We start from the raw sequence: 17,803 nt of genomic DNA on the forward strand, positions 1-17,803 counted from the left end.
ATATAGTACGCCTTGAAAGAATCACAGTGGAAGTGGGATAGGATGGTAAAGAGAGAATAGTTTGGGAACACTTTGCTCAAAATTATCTTTGTATGCCTCATAGGTCTTTGGTCCAGCAAGAACAGGCTTTGTTCTACTTCTAAATTTCATTTCAAATGCAGGGGAGGGTTTTTTTTTGGGGGGGGGAGGGGAGGGAGCGTTGAGTGTTGGGATTCTTTTTTTTTTTTTAAGTTGGGTGGGTTGTATGAAACCATCTTTATTACCTCTGATACCCTCATGGATTTGCATACTAGGAGTAATTACTGTGGCTATGAAATGGAATTTTTTTTTTATATGGGTAATTAATACATATGTATATAGGTATTTCCATGTATCAGAATCTAACTAAATAAACTGTAAAATTAAAGGTACTTAATGTGTGGGTTTGAAACTTTGGTTTTGATTGTATTTAGTGAATATTTTAAAAGTATTATTCAAGTAACAGAATGAAATGGATGAATGAACATGCTTTTTACCTTAATATGGATGATAGTAGATTTATTATTAGTAGAAGATACTATTTTACATGTTATTATGTCCTTTAGAATGTGAGTTTTGGTATGAGAACTAACCCCTGGAACCAGATATGTTTGGTATTTAATTATTTTGAACTAAATATTGTATTATTTTCAGGATAACCCTTTAAAGGTACTGGTTTGGAACCTTATTAAGGGGATTGTGTGGTAGGCTGTACATGGGGCAGACCATTAGTGCTAGCTGCCTGGCTGTAGTCTTAAGGATTAAAAGCAAAATCTTTGCATTTGATGTTTTGTATGTTTGGCTTAAAAAAAATCTCCAAGCTTTTAAAGGTTGTGAGGTATGGGTCTTTTAGTCCAGATAAGAGTTAGGTCGATAAAGCATTTACTAGCATGAAATGTTTTTCTTTTCCCCTTTCTCAGTGTTAAAAGAAAGGTGAATGGGCAAAATAGCCATTAAAGGATTTAATTTTAAAAAAATGTAGCAACAAAAACCACATACTCTGGCTATGTTACTTTACGCTTCATATTTCAAAACTATATTCACAGCTTTAGAAATAAACACCCCAGTAGCTGGATGGTATTAACCAGTGCTTTTCTTCTTTCTACCCTATTGTGTCAGCAGGGATGCTGTGGCATTTCTTTTTGATCTATAAACTACTTTGTTCTGGAACTGAAATAGAAAAATGTTCTAATCCGCTAAAATTTTACCTGACAGTGAGGTCAGTCAGACACTGAAATAACTTGGTAAGGGAGTTGAGTGAGAATCTTTCCCTAGAGATGTTCCAGAGTTGACGTGAATGAGCTGCTTGGATTTGAAGATCAAGCTGAAAAACTTCTCCAGGATTAAGAAATCAAAAAGTCTGTATTGCGTGTTTTGAGAAAATATTGCCTAAAGTCATTATTCAGAATTCAGGTTTTCAGGTATGTTTTGTGCTTTATAAAGCGCATGAAGGCTGTATTGATAATTAAAGTACATTTTTAAAAAAGCTATATAGTTCTAGATCATAAGTTACTGTTCCATCATACGTGTTTTGAAAATTATATCATTAGATCCCCTGCTGTTGTGTGGTGGTGTGTCACAGTGGACAGTCTGCATGGGAGGGCTGGGATTATGATGAGCTTTGAATGAAAGAGCTGGTGAGTGGCTGGCCAGACTGTCACAGTCATTCTTAATGCCCTATAAAGTGATGCCAGAGATCTAGATTGGATCTTTTTGCTTAGACCAGCAGAGGTAGCATTGATGCAAGAGGGAGGATGTTAGCTTTGGGACAAGGCTAAATCTTTAATCCTTCTATGGGCTCCCTTTTCACTAATCAGAAAACAGCTGGACTGATGGAATTTTGTTGTTTCAGTCTCCTCAGCCTACAGGTATCTTCTGTATAGGATTGTGAACATAGCAATAGACCGACTGACTACTGAAGGGTAAAGACAAGAATTTTAAGTCTTTGGAACCTTCAGAGAGATTTTTGTTCCTGGCTGTTTAGGATTTGAAAGAAAAGATTCAGGAGTTGAGAGAGCAAGGACTGCAGGGATGGGGATTGAGGCAGGGGCGGAACTGAAGACTGTATTTAGAATTTCAACAAACGTAGTTTTAAAAAATCGTTCTTCTTGATGCTAGTGTATAGTTAATAAGTACAATAAGTTCAGAAAGTTCCCTGTATAATCACATGTAGACTATAGGTCATTGTGGTGCAGGGATTAGCAAGGGGTGTGTGTCAGGACAGTTTTGTTCTTTTCATTTCCTAATTTAATTTTACTGGTGTTAGAGCAAAATTTGCTCAATGTTGAATTTTCCAAGTTCTCTAATGCGTGGTTATTGTACAATAAATATAGCTGTGATATTAGGGTGCTTTTAAGTGACAGGCCAGTTGTGTGGTTAGGTCCTTGGACATGGGACTGGGGGAAGGGGTTTTTACTGTATGGCCATTGTTAACAAAAGTATCATATTAACTCTTTGTCATTAAAGGAACCAGCCACCTCTGAAATAGAAAGGACCACTCCGAATTAGTTAAAAATGATTAAAGCTGTTCTAGCATTGATTTCTTTTCTTCTTTCCCCTTTTATCAGTCTGGAGTGGCCAGATTAAGCACTTAACCTCAGGCTCTTCAGATTCTGATTGTGAAGGGCACTGTTCAAATGGAAGCATGATATAACCCTCTTATTCTTTTCCCTCTCCCTTTGCCCAAGGATTGGGCGTATTTGTTAATGTTAGGCCTTTCAGGCCTAGGGTTCCTCTGATGTTTGAAAGAAGGATTGCATTGGAAGGTATGTTTTCCAGTCTAGGGGTTAGTCCCAGCTCCTATACTTTTTTTTGGAGAAGGAAAGCAGAGACAAGTATAATTCCTGTTTAATCCAGAGACACCAACCTCACTGCTTTGTACCCCTTCACGCCCCCTCCCATGTCCCCAAACCACCCCCGACCATTTGTTTTGGTTGGCAAGTTTGTCTTTACCTCTTATTAGACATTTGAGAAGGAGGCCAGGACTAGATTAGCCCAGTTCCTTGGCTAGGTTACATATAAAGATGAAGAACAGGAAGTAGTTGACCAGATCTTTTGGTATTTATTGGAAATCCTGTGTGTCTCTTTATATTTGTTCAAATTTGGACTTTGGATTTTTTTTTCTTTTTCTTTTTTCATAAACATTTACTCCTGCTCAGGACATTCCTTTGGTTGCTTAATGTTTCACTAGCACTATCCAGTATGTGATTATATTTAAAACATCTTACAGCTCTAGTTAATAAGTTGATAATGTGAGTCACAGTAGTGTAAGTAGGGACAAGGTACATCGGGAGGGTGACTGCATCCTAGGATAATTTTATTTCATTGTATCAGCAGTATTATTTGTTACTCTGAAGAGAATTAACATTGAATTTTTCTGTTCATTCTAATTTTTCTCTCTCTGCTTTTGTTAGTATAGAAAATACTCAGATTACAAGTAAGTTTTATTTGCAGATGTTTTTAAATAGGCAGTCCTTTAGAAATCTATTCCATATCTAAATGGTGTATCTCTTTCATTGTCTACTTCCCATTTACCCCACACACCCAAGAGGTTCATGATGGTCTGGAGATTTTTCAGGCCTGGGAACTTTAGCTAGAGCTTCTAAAGGTTATAGTCATCCTTCGTGGAGAAGACCTGGATGACCAAGAGTTCTAGGGCCATAAAAACTTGTGCGGATAGAAAGATGTCTGTAGTTCTGGCATGAGGGGGGAACCCCCCCAAAGCCCCGGAATTACATTCTGTAGGGCAGGCCCCTTGTAGTACAGGTGTCCTTTGCTAGGTGAGTGTTCTGGGAACCCATCTATTATTAGTATACTAGCAGTGTTGTTGTGAGAGGCTGTGTTTGGCTTCAGATTTTTTTTTTTGAAGGCTTTTTTGGTGCATTTGCCCATTTCACGATGGGTGATTTATGAGTTCATCTGCTCACACCTCGCTGAGTGTTCAGCAGTTTTTGACCAAAAGCGACACAACCCCTGTGCCTCACCCGCTCTAATCTCCCCCTGAGCAACTTTCTTTTGTTTTCTTCGGATGAAGAATAGTTCTCAAAGGGAAATGTTTGGCTGATGTGGAGAAGGTGAAACAAAAAACAGCAGAAACACTAAAAGGCATCGAAATTAATGAGTTCAAAAACTGTTTTGAGCAGTGGAAAAAACATCTTAATAGGTGTATTGCATCAAATGCAGAGTATTTTGAGGGTGACTGAAGTTTAAACGTGAGAATAAATATATGATTTTTTATAAAGAAATTCTGTTTTATTTTTGGGAGGTACCCCCATGTATGTGTAGCTCTTGTAATGAGGGGAATTTTGAATTTGATCACATAAAAATGAGAGGTTCTTTGGTATGGTTTTGATATTGTTTGGGACCAATCAGGACTCTACAGTGGTTGAACATGAAGTATGTCTTGATTTAAAAAGTGCACATTGCTTTGGGTAAGGTTGCATGTCCTTTGAGAGACTGGTAGCCTAAGGTTCCAGTGTGGCCTCAGGCTGTAGAACAGGCTGCCTGTGAAAGTCTCTTTATTTCTACCTTTTACTACTGTAAATATTAAGTGGAAAGGTAAGGTTATCAACAAGCAAATTAGAGTATCAAGTCATTCAGTTATGCTGTGATGTTAATACTTTTCTGAGAGGTGTGATTGAAGAAAAGAAATTATCAGTGGAGTCTTCAAGCTGTTGTTGCATGGAGAACATTTATCACAGTTCTAGTCATTCCAGCTGTTGCCGAATAGTAGCAGTTTCCAAAGAAACCTGTGAATTTTGGGGAAGGAATTTTGACTGCATCTTTATTTTACCCCCACCTTCAAATTCCATTTCTTGTACGCAAGTAAATCTCTGTTTTTCACAACCACGTGGACATTTTTCAGAATTCTTGCTTTGAGCTTCATAATTACTCCAACAGTGCCATCATTGCTCAAAATGTCTTGGTGGGGATGGGGTCCTTTTCCTAGTTTGGTCTTGAGGGACTAAAGAACATTTCTCTAACTGCTCTTTGTGGTGGCCAGTCATTTCTTGGAACTTGAATATGTCTTTTGGGGGAGGGGGAAATGACTAACACATTTTTAGAGATAAGATCGGAGAAAAAGGCTTGATGATCATCAAGTTGAAGAATGCTTAAGGTCTCTTCATTGAAGTGACTATAGAACAGTGAAAGGAGCCAGTGTTGTATCAGGAACTATAGTCAGAGGACTTGCCTGCCTTCGTTTCTTCATCTCTTAAACCAAGAACATACACCCACCTTCTAGGATTGGCATAAGGGATAAGTAAAGAGTCTCGGCGCCTAGTTTATAGTTGGCTTTCACATATGGTAATTCCTTCTTGTGGTTTATAAATGTAGATCTGAAGACAGTTTTGAATAAGAATTCTAACATTGTTTTTGAGTAATGGCCTCAGTGTCCATAATAACTTCTTTGAGAGGAGTACTTTAAAAAAACAACACTTACTGGGCTTATGGTTTCCTTGTTTGTTTAAAGAAAAAGGAAAAGGAAAAAGAAGTCTGTGAATCTGAGCATAAGCAACTAAGCAAATGCTTTGTGTTTATTTTTTTAAAAGACTTTTTTTTAGAGTAGTTTTAGGTTCATTGAAAAATTGGAGGGAAGGTACCGAGATTTCCCTTACAGTCCCTGCCCCCACACATGCGTACCCGCTCCCGTTATCACGGTGATTCAGCAGAACACAGTCGATGTGCCTTCAGAGGCACAGCATAACCACCCAAAGACCAGTTTAGGGTTTACTCTTGGTGTTGTACATCCCATGGGTTTGGACAATGATAACAAGATCTGTCCTTTATTATAATATTGTAAAGGGTCAGGGTATTTTACTTGTACTAAAAATACTCTGTGTTCTCTGCCTGCTCATCTCTTCCCCCATCCCAACCCCTGGCAACCACCGATCCTTTTGCTGCTTCCATAATTTGCCTTTTCCAGAATGTCACATAGTATATATGGAATTATACAGTATATAGCCTTTTCAGATTGGCTTCTTTTACTTAATAATACACATCTAAGATTCGTCGGCAGCCGTCTGTCTCGAGAGACGATGGTGTAGCTTCTCAAGTGTCTATCTGCACCGCCGAGAATGGCTGTGCAGTCCGACTCGGGAGTGACACGGCATCTGTCTCCTCCCGTGTTGAATTGACATCTTGCGATGACGCTGGAGTGTCCTCTCCAGTGGAGCTGAAGCTACAGAGCCTGGGCAGGGTGATATGGAGGGTCTGCTGTTGCCCATGCAGCAGACCCCCCCTCTCTTCGCAGCTGAAGGGTCCAAGGGAAAGACGGAGTCGATACAGCTTGGCTTCAGGTGCGCCGCAGGAGTTGCCGGTGTTGACTACAACGTCAAACCGCCTTAGGGACTCCGGCTCCGGATTTTCTGTCGGGGTTTACTCCCTTAGCCTTTCCCCAGAAGAGGTATGCCGTAAGGCAGCGGAGGTTTTTTGGAGTCAGAGTTTTCCTTCTCTGATGTACCCTGACTGGAAGATCGAACCAGCGACACTTAGCTCGCAGGCCGACGCTCAATCCACTGAGCTAAACCAGCCAGGGCAACATCTAAGATTACTTAATGTCTTTTTATGGCTTGATAGATTATTTAGCCCTGAACACTATTCAGTTGTCTGGATGTTGAAAAATGTTTTCAGTCCGAAGAATATGCTGAAATTCAGCCTTGAGTGCTACAACCAAACTGGGAAGCCACTGCTAGGTTTTAATTGAGAAGTAATGTGATATTAGATCACTTCAGCCTCTCTGAGCCTTACTTCTTTGTGTGGACAATTAGATGTTTAGATGTGATCTGTTAAAACAGAAGCCTACTTGGTTTGAAAGGCTAAATCCTAAAACAGTATAGATTGTTTAGGCAGGACTAGTGATTTATGGAGAACTTCCGTTGTCATAGTGTGGAAAGGACCCTCAATTCCACGTTGTTCTCTTTAGCATGCTTTTGCTCAGTAAAGCCATTGCCATAAAAAGTTAAGGTGGCTTAATACGTGTGTGTATGAATATCCACATATTCTCTACAAGTAAGATTTCCATGTTACAGATGTTAACAATCAAGAGGCTATTGGTTGTACATCATGCTTCTGTTCCTGAATGTGGCAATTCATTATTCAATCAATGAAAATTATAAAGCATAAAGAGTGATTTAATGAAGTTGGAAGTGTGGTGATGTGGTGAAACAAGCTCTCTTTTACTTTTCTTTTACATGTCATTCTAGGTATAAATTTTGTTCTTGGATTTGAAAACTGAAATTACAGAGTAATGGAATTAATTCTCTTGTAAAAGTATAAAGTATATAAGAGCTACTTCTCAGTTTAAAAGAAATGCATTTATTGTTTCTGGCATGTGTGAAAATTTGTATTAAATATGTAGTCATCCTGATTTTCTTCTTTATTTTTTAAAAAAGATTTTATTTATTTATTTTTAGAGGGGAAGGGAGGGAGAAAGGGAGAGAAACATCGATGTGCGAGAGAATCATCGATCGGTTGTCTCTCGCATGCCTCCCAACTGGGGACCTGACCAGGAATCGAACCAGCAACTTTATGGTTTGCGGGACGACGCTCAAACCACTGAACCACACCAGTAAGGGTATGACCTTTTTCTTTAAATAAAAATTGTTAGTTGTCCCTTGGTGTCTATGAGGAATTGGTTCCAGGACTCCCTTGGATATCAAAATATGCATATGATCAAGTCCTTTATATAAAATAGTGTAGTATTTGCATACAATCTATGCATATCATTTCTAGATTACTTATAATACCTAATCAATGTAAATGCTATGTAAATAGTTTTTATACTGTATTGCTTAGGGAATAATCACAAGAAAAAGTCTATATATGTTTAATACAGAAGCAACTATCAAAGGCCTAATAACTAAATAGTACATGTCAGCAACAACATTATTGTTTTTTCTCCCTGAATATTTTTGTTCCATGGTTGGTTGAATTTGCAGATGTAGAACCCATAGCTAAGGAGGGCCGACTGTACTTTGTACGAACTAAAGCGTTTGCTTTATGTCAGGATTGTAGAAAGAAATATTTATCTTTTAAACAAGTTTAATCATCTTAATGTATATTATGAGAAAAGTCATAAGTGAGTTGGAACTTTTGGTAGTTGGGCATGAACTTGTAATATAAAAAGAAACAAAAACACCTTAAATTGTATTCCCTGATGGAAGAATCTTGTCTGACATATTTCAAGTTCAAGGCAATTTTGAATGTAAATTCATATTTAAGTTTTGTTTCTATTTAGATTGGAGAACACTTTTTGGTGCCAGATACCGTATATGCATTTTTGCCCCAAAATATTATATATGGTAGCTTTGTTTAGTAATTAAGTGCTTAATCAGTGAGAGTTACTGTAGTTAGACTGTGAAGATGTTTGTGAACTACAACCATAACTTTGGGATAAGCTCTTTCAGCTGCTGATTACAGATGTGAATTATTCTTTAAGAAATTAATATATAGGTCTTGGCCAGGTAGCTTAGTTGTCTGGAGCATCGTCCTGATAGACCAAAGTTGTGGGTTTGATCCCCGGTTAGGGCACATACTGGAATCAACCAGTGAATGCATACATAAGCGGAACAACAAGTTGATATCTCTCTCTCTCTCCCCACCCTCCCTTCCTCTCTCTAAAATCAATCAATAAAAATAAATTAATATATAGCTTTTTGAAAAGCAAATGGCTTTGGCAAACACATTTGTAAAGTCATATTATCTCCTGTGCAGTTGGGTTTTCCTTGTGTTGAGATGCTACTTTTATGTTCTCATCTATGTTTTTGACTGTTCCGAGAGGCATTCACAGATTCTTCCTAAGTGCTTTCCTGATTTACAGAACAGGAAAGAACCCTAAGTTGGAACCCTAAGTTAAGAGCTTTTCTTAATTGTGTTACCTCTTCTTGGTAAGTACTTTCCTAAGTCTCCTGCTACAAATTTTTATATGTGTTTTAGCTTTCTGTATCAGAACATGAGTAAAATTTTTGCAGATTGTGAATAGAAAAATTTAATAGATGGGTTAAAAAACTGCTTTCCATTGTGCATTGTTTAACTTTCTTTCCAGCCAGACTGGCAAACTTTGAAGGTTGCACAGCTCAGTCTCTGATACTGTAATGCAGAGAATGCCAACCCCTGGTCTGCGGCCTGCTAGGAACCAGGCCACAAGCACGCTTGCCTGAGCTCTGCCTCCTGACCCCCTTTCCCTGCCAGCCCCTCCACAAAACCTACCGTGGTGCCGAAAAGGTTGGGGACTTCTCCTGCAATGGATCAGCTCAACTGAACTCTGAACTAGTTTAACGAAGTCAGATAATATATTCTAAAGAGAATTAACATCTGAAATGCAGTTGCACAATTATGGATCAGTAGGAATGCATAATAATTCAATCATTTCTGCTTTATTCTTTTAGAGCTTAAATTTTCATGTCATTTGGATTGTATATGCATTCAATTTTCTTATATGACTTTCCTTCCCCTTTTCCATAGTGCTCTGGGATCCTGGGAAGATTTATCATTAAATGAGAAACTGAAATCCTGTTCTCCAAATAATTTTTGTTTCTATTTTGTTTAATTTAACTTGGTATCTTTTGTTATTTTCAGAAAGGTTACTTTTAAAATAGTTAAATGAGGATATTATAAGAGGAATTGTATAGGCTACTTTCTCTTGGATGTTGCTGAACCCCTGGATATTTTGGTTGCAAGTGACTTAAAACCCAACTTAAAAGTGGCTTAAACAAATTCATTTCTGTCCAGGCTGGTGTGGCTCAGTGACCTGAGCACCGGCATGTGAATTGAAAGGTTGCTGGTTCAATTCCCAGTCAGGACACATGCCTGGGTGGCCAGCCAGGTTCCCAGTTGGGGGCATGTGAGAGGCAACCAATTGATGTATCTCTCGGATGTTGCTCTCCCTCTGTTCCTCACTCTTTCCTCCTCTCTCTAAAAGTAAATAAATACATTGAATAAACAAAAACAAATGCATTTCTATTTGGTAGTGAAGAACCAGCTTTTTGTTAATTTTAATTTATTGCAGTTATATTTTGTAAAATACAATTAAAACCTGGGGATATAAAATTGCTACAAAGTTTCTGGATGCTTGCTCCTAGCTTCTCATGGTAGACTGGCAGCAGGCCATGGACCACCCTTTGATTAGCATAGGCTTAAACCACACAGACGTTTATTATTTCACTTAACAAAAAGTCAGGAGTCACTGTTTCCAGGGGGAGTGTAGCAACCTTGCAATTTTCTCATGCTTCCCATGTAGTTATAAAATGGCTGTAAGAAGCTCCAGGTGTCCCCATTCATATGAAACATGTGAAGCAGGAAGGAGAAAATAGACTTCTCCCTTTGCTTTCTTTTCTAATAAAGGAATAAAACTTTTCTCAGAACTCCTCTGCCACCTTCAGAAACTTCCCTTTACATTCCTTGGTCAGCACTGAGTCTCTCAGCCACGGCTGCATCAGTTGTTGGCATAGAGGGACAGTGGATGCCATACTGGCTTAGACCAGTCTTGATTTCTACCCTGATGTTATGCCTGGGATCACCAGAGGAAAATGGGGATTTTTGTCAGTGAGGAGGGAGGAGGAATGGTTGGCTGTGTTAACACTAGTATTTGCCACACTGAGAAGAGAGCTCAGCCTGAGAGTCTCAAGCGCACTGTTTTTAGTAACTTTCCTTGTGTTAGTGTTAAGAGAGGTATAGGAAGGTGAGAGGAAAATAATAAATGCCTTTGAGACCCACTGTCTTTGATATTGGACTGTGGGCCCCTCTTGTTGAGTCTAGTATTTGACATTGGGCATTGGTGCTGTATCATACTTGTCTACTGGCTAGAGTGTATTTGATTTGAACCATGATGCGGTAGCCAGCCAGACTTGAAAAAATAGAAAATGTATTCTTGTTTGTTGATATAATCTTTATTGTATGTTTTTATTTTATTCAAATGTATGCTTCATTTTTAGAAGCTACAAAGTACATATTTTAAACAGGGATTCATTTTTTTTTCTGATTACTTTTGCAGCTGTGTTTGAATAGTTGAAATGATTTGGCATGTTAAGACACGCTCCATCCATCATCTTTAGGGTACTTCTCATAATACTTCATTTGAACAACTAAGCCTTGTAGTTTGTTACTGCTTGCATTTAGCACTTAATTCTTAGTTTTAGATAGGATGAAAACAGGAATTAGAAAAAAAGTGTAGCTTCTACATGTAGCTACTCATAACAGCAAGAATCATTTTAGTTCCTTCTCTGTTCATATCCCAACTGACAACACATAGCATTGCTTTGCTGACATAAGCTTGTAATAAATAATTTTGAATGAGAAATTTACACATGCACATTTATAAATCCTTTCCCAGTTAACAGGTGTTTAATGAATATGTGTTTATGCCTTTTGGTTTTAAAATAAACAGCACCTCAGTTTAAATCCCTGGTAGTGCTTACTTTTATTAAATTTGAGATATTTAGATGAGTATTAAGGCCTTATTGCAGCTATTTGGAATTTTGGGTCGCCATGGAGAAGGAGTGCAGGTTGAATGGAAGACCATTCGCTTGAGAGCCAGGAGCCCATGGCTCTCCTTTTGACTTTGCTGTTGACAACCTATGTGGTATGAAGAAGGCACAGTTGCCTTCCCTGCTCTGTCATTCTCTCTCTTCGGGTTGTTGTGTGGAATGAATTAAACTCTGAATACTCTAAAAGATTTCACAGATGTAGTTGACATCATTATTTTCATTAATACTAAGTCTTATGGAGTAATTAGATAGTGAAAGCCACCCAAAACATCAGAGAAGTATGGTTAAACTAATACCATCAGATTAATTTTTGCTAATTCACCAAAGCAACATTGTTTTATCAGTTTACTTCATTCTGAAATAAGCACAGTCTAATATTCTAAAGTTCTTGATAATCTGAGAATTTGGGCATCAACATACAGAATAGTAGAAGTTATTTTAAATTCATTTTTATTTTGAAATAGTTTGAACTATCTTGCTAATTCCTCCCAGCTTAATATCTTAAAAGTAAGCCCAGGAATGACTTCAGCCAAATGGTAGAGCAGGTAGTTCCAAATCCTCATCCCTCCACAGAAACATTGAAAAACAAGCAGGAACTGTCAGAACTAACTTTGTTAGAACTCTGGGAAAAGTCAAAAGGTTATAGCAACCAAGCATTTTCATCTCCATAAATGAAAACCATGTATGTTCTAGGTATCACCATCATACTTTCTGCATTCCCTCCAGCCCTCATCGACCACCAGTCTGCTTTCTGTCTCTATAGATTTCTCTCTTCTGGACATTTCATAGAAATGGAATCTCATAATATATGGTCTTTTGTGACTGGTTTCTTTCAGTTAGTCTGCTGTTCACAAGGTTCATCTGTGTTGTTACATACATTAATGCTTGCTTCCTTTTTATGGCCAAATTATCCATTGTGTGGATAGGGTATATTTTGTTTATCCATCTATCAGTTGATGGGAATTTCTGTTATTTTCACATTTCCATATAAAAGAGCACTAAAATATAGTGTATCAGCAAAACTGATACAAAGAAAGGGAGAAATAGATAATTCAACAATAATATTTGAAGACTTCAAAACCTAACTTTCAATAATGTATAGAATAACTAGACAGAAGATAAATAAGAAAGCAGAAGACTGGAACACTATAAATCAAGTAGCACTAACAGACAACTATAGACTTATTTCACCTAACAAGAGAATATACATTTTTCTCAAGTGCACATGCAACATTTCCAGGATAGACCAGAGTGCTAGGTGGTCAAAAAAACAAAACAAAAAAACCTCCGGTACATTTAAAATAATAGAAACATAGTACATCTGTAATTAATACAGAATAATATTGAACGTAAATTGTAATTGAAAGTTAACTTAAAAAAGGAATAGAAATAGTACAACTTATGTTCTTCTACCACATGGAATGCCATCAGAAATGAACAGCAGAAATACATTTGGGAAACTTACCAATATGTGGAAATTAAACAACACATTCCTAAATAGCCAGTGGGTCAAAGAAGAACTCAAAAGGGAAATCAGAAAATGCTTTGAGATGAATGAAAATGAAGATACAAACACACCAGAATGTATGGAACACAGCTTACATAGTGCTTGCAGGTCAATTTATAGCTGTAAACAAACACCTATACTAAGAACAGAGTAAGAGAAAGTGGGAAAAAAAAGAGACAACTAAATCTAAAGCAAATAGAAAGAAGGAAATAATAAGGATTGGAGCAGAAATTATTAAAATAGATAATGGAAAAACAATAAAGGAAATTAATGAAACCAAATGCTAGTTTATTGGAAATATCAACAATTGACAATTATCTGAAGAATTAATACCAAATATTCACAAACTCTTCAAAAAAAAAATTGAGGGGGCACTTCTCAACTTATTTTAATAAAGCTGATATTAACCTGATACTAAAACCAGACAAAGATATCACAAGAAAATCACATACCAATATCTGTTTTGGATATGTATGTAAAAATCTTCAACTAAATACTGGTAACATATAAAAAGAATTATACACCACAGCCAAGTGGGATTATCTCAGGAGTGTAATATTGATTTACTGTCTGGAATTAATTAATGTAAATATAATATATCAGTAGAATAAAACACAAAATCACATGATCATTTCAATATACTTGGAAAAAACATTTGATGAAATTCAACACCCTTTCATCATTAAATACTCAGCAAACTAGGAATAGAAGGGAACTTCTTCAACTGTATTAAAAGCATCTAGGCATAGCTTTTTATTGTATTATTTTAGTGGTTACTTTTATCTCTGTCTATGACAGTCTGTCTTAAAGTGATATGCACTATCTTCATGTATGGTAGAAGGTCCTTCTGTTTTTTGTTTTTGTTTTTTTTTTAAGATTTTTAATTTTTATTTATTTTTAGAGAGAGGGGAAGGGAGGGAGAAAGAGAGGGAGAGAAACATCGATGTGAAAGAGTAACATCCATCAGTTGCTTCTTGTATGCACGACAACCAGGGACTGGACACAGCAACCCAGGCATGTGTGTGCCCCATCAGGCAATTGAACCGCGTGACCTTTTGCTTTCCGGAACATTGCCCAACCAACAACTGAGCCAAATTGGTCAGGGCTGTTTTTCATTTCTTGAGCTTTGTTATTATTGTCATGTATTTTTACTTCTCCATGTGTTATAAAACCCATACTACATTGTTGTTACTTTTTAAAGAGATATGAATAATTAGTCATTATTTCCATGCAGTTTATTTCTTTGTGTAGGTCTGCATTTCTATTTGATGTCATTTTCCTGCTTGTTTTATTTTTTTTTGTGGTGCAGGTCTGCTGGTGTGGAATTTCTTCAGCTTTTATATGTCTGAAAAGGTCTATTTCTTCTTCATTTTTGAAATTATTTTTGCTGAGTATAGAATTGTAGGTTGACAGTGTTTTCTTCCAGTTCTCTAAAGATGTTACTACTGTACGGTCTTTTAGCTTGCATTGTTTTCAGTGAGAAGTCTGTTCTCATCCTTATCTTTTCCCCCCTGTATGTCTCTTTTTTTCCTGGTTGTTTTTAAGATTTTGTGTTTATCACTGCTTTTTTTATTTTTTATTTTTTAAAAATCCTCACCAAGGACATGGTCATTGATCTTAGAGAGAGTGGGGGAGAAACATTGATTGGTTGCCTCTCATAATGTGCCCCAACTGGAACCAAACCCACAATCTAGGTATGTGCCCTGACTGGGAATTGAACCTGCAGTCTTTTGGTCTACGGCATGACACTCCATCCAGCTGAGCCACAAAGGCCAAGGCAACCACTGATTTTAAGCAATTTTATTATGATACACCTTGGTGTAGTTTTCTTTATATTTGTTGAGCTTTTTGGATCAATAGGCTTTTAATTTTAATAAAAATTTTTAAATGTTTCTGCTATTCTTCAAATATATTTTGTCTTTCTCTTATTCTTTCATAGATTATGGTTACACATACATTAAACCTTTTGAAGTTTTCTCACTGGTACCTTTTTTCTTCCTTCATTTTCTTCCTCTTTTATTGTTAATTATTGTTAGGTCTTCAAGTTTATCTTTTTCCTGCAATGTCTACTCTGCTATTATGTCTGTCCAGTGTGTTTTTCATCTCAGACATTGCAGGTTACATCTCTAGGAGTTCAACTTCTTTTTTACATCTTCCAAGTCTCTAAACTTTTTGAAAATATAGACTACAGTTACAATAATTGTTTTAATGTCCTTGGTTAGTGATTCTATCATCTGCAACAATTCTGGGTCGTTTTTTCCTCCCCTAAGTTGGTTTTAATTTGATTTTTTGGACTTTGGTTATATTTTCTAGTTCCTTTGCATGCTTGCAGTTTTTTAAAATTATATACCAGAAATTGTGAATTTTAGCTTGTTGGATATTTTTATATTCTTATAAATATTCTTGAGCTTTATTTTAGAATGCATTTAGTTTCTTGGAAAGAGTTTGAACATTTCATGTCTTTTTTTTAAAGTCTGCACCTGATTGGTGTTTAATCCAGGATTCATTTACTTCACTATGAGGCAAAACCTTTTGAGTATCTACCCAGTGCCCTATCTATGAATTATGAGGTTTTTCCATCTTGACTCATGGGATCAGGCACTGTTCCACGTCCTGTGGAGCTATGTCTGTTGTTCCCTCTATTGCTTTCCAGTGGCTCTTTTCTCTTCTTTACATATACACATTAATAAGTAGTCAGCTAAATATTCAAAGAGGGTCTTCTGCAGAACTCCAGAGTCTTCTGTCTGTGCAGCTCTCTCTCCTCTCCTGTAACTGCCCTGAAAAGTAGCTTCCTTGTCCCTCTTAGATTCTCATGCCCTGTGCTGTGGCCTGGGTACACTCTCTTCTTTCAGTACAATGGAGAAATCAGAAACTCACATTGTTTACTGTCTCTCCGTGATCAGTGTTTTGAGATCTGTTGTTTCATGTTTTATTTCTTTTGTTGTTGTTTGAGGTGGGAAGGTAAATCTGGTTTTTAATATTTTGTCTTGGTCAAAAGTGGAAAGTCTTCATCTTTTTTTTGTGTGTGTGTATATGTGATATTAAATAAATGTATCATACATACAGAAAATTGTACACCACTAAATGTGTACATCTCATTGAACCATCACAAAAGAATTCTTGTGTAACTACTGCCCAGAACACAAAACAGAACATTTGTCTGAATCCCAGAAGCTCACTTTGTATTCTTTCTCAAGTTTGATTTCTTTTGATCAATATTAGGGGATATATCTATATTGTTGGATGTAGTATTATTTTACTCATTTTCGTTCTGTGTACCAGGAATGTACCAGTATACTTATTCATTCTACTGTTGATGGACATTTGGGTTATTTACTACTAACATTCATATAAATATCTTTGAATGTACCTGAGCATTTGTTTTTGTTGGGTATATAACTAGGAATGCTAAGCCATAGGTTTCTGTATTGTTTATTTGAATAGATTATGACAAACTATTTTCCAAAATTGTACATGTGGGTTGTGGTTGTTTCATATTCTTGCCAACACTTGGTATTGATTCTTTTTTATATTAACCATTCTCTTGATACTGACAGTTATTTTATTTTGGTTTTAATTTACATTTCCCTGATACTGCATTATTTTTCATATGTTTAAAACATTCCCTGTGCCTTGGCCAGCATGGTTCAGTTAGTTGGGCATCATCCTGCAAACCAAAAGGTTACTGGTTTGATTCCTGGTCGGGGTCCATGCCTGGGTTGTGGACTCTGTGCTCTGCCCCATCGTGGTGCTTTCAGAAGGCAGAAGCCAGTCAGTTGATGTTTCTCACATCGATGTTTGTTGCCTACTTTTTCGCCCTCTCTTCTCCTCTCTCTAAAGAAAAAAAAGAAAAAAAAATTCCTTGTGAAGTGCTTCAGGCCTTTGACCCTTTTTCTTTTGGTTTATGGTCTTTTTTTCCTCATTAATTTGTAGTTCTTATACATTCTGGATATTTGCACTAAGTTATATGTGCTACAGATAGTTTCTCTTAATCTGTGTTTTGCTTTTTGTTTTATCTTTCAATGAAGAAATAATTTTAATGTGTTGCAGTGTAGTAATTCTTTATATTGGTGCTTTAGTGTTTTGACTAAGAAATCTTTATTTAAAGCATATGAAGACATTTGTCTTACTGTTTAGGAGCTCTGTTGGTTTGACTTTCATAGCTGGGTCTGTAATCCACCTGGAATTAATTTCTGTGTATGAAGTGAGGTGTAGGGGTCAAGGTTTATTTTATTTCATTTAGATGTTTAAAGAGCCAATGCCATTTATTTAATGAAAAAACCTTATTACCCCAGTAATAAGTTACTGCTCTGCAGTAACACCTTCCTTATAAATCAAATGTCTGTGCATGTGGTCTAGTTCTGGGTTTTCTAATATATTAATTTTCTTATTCTAGTACAAAACTGTTTAGTACTATAGTTTTATAGTTTACAGAGAGTTTCAATATGTTATAGAGTACACCTTCTAGCTTTGTTTGGTTTTCCAAGATTGCCCTAGCTATTTTTGGTCATTTGCACTTTCATATAGATTTTAGAATCTACTTGCCATTTTTTTTTAAGAAAAATTTATTGGAGTTTTGATTGGGATTGCATCGGTTATTTTAGATTTGGGAAGAACTCTCTTCTTTATTGAATTTTTCAGCCACGAACGTGGTATCTCTTCATTTATTGAGGTTTTCTTGAATTTTTATCAATTATATGTTACAGCTTTCAGACTAGAGTTCTGGCAGATATTTCATAGATTTAAATTAGGTTTTTGGTGCTGTGTAAATGGGATGTGTGTATGTGTGTTTTAA

The 17,803-nt window shown here is 36.6% G+C and overlaps 1 protein-coding gene across 4 annotated transcripts in view; it reads left to right on the forward strand.

The window, feature by feature from the left end:
- The window catches only part of ZFAND3 (zinc finger AN1-type containing 3), a 347,078-nt gene that overhangs the window by 68,429 nt on the left and 260,846 nt on the right, over positions 1–17,803 (forward strand). The window contains exon 1 of one of the 4 annotated variants that reach the window (XM_090282338.1): positions 7,572–7,591. The exons of the other annotated variants lie outside the window; for them this stretch is intronic. The gene's annotated coding sequence lies outside the window, so the exon portion shown is untranslated. Of the gene's footprint in view, positions 1–7,571; positions 7,592–17,803 lie in introns of those variants that run through there. 4 annotated transcript variants of the gene reach the window in all.

The sequence above is a fragment of the Furipterus horrens genome, unplaced genomic scaffold, assembly GCF_987537825.1.
Source record: "Furipterus horrens unplaced genomic scaffold, mFurHor1.1.pri manual_scaffold_6, whole genome shotgun sequence".
Lineage (NCBI taxonomy): Eukaryota > Metazoa > Chordata > Mammalia > Chiroptera > Furipteridae > Furipterus > Furipterus horrens.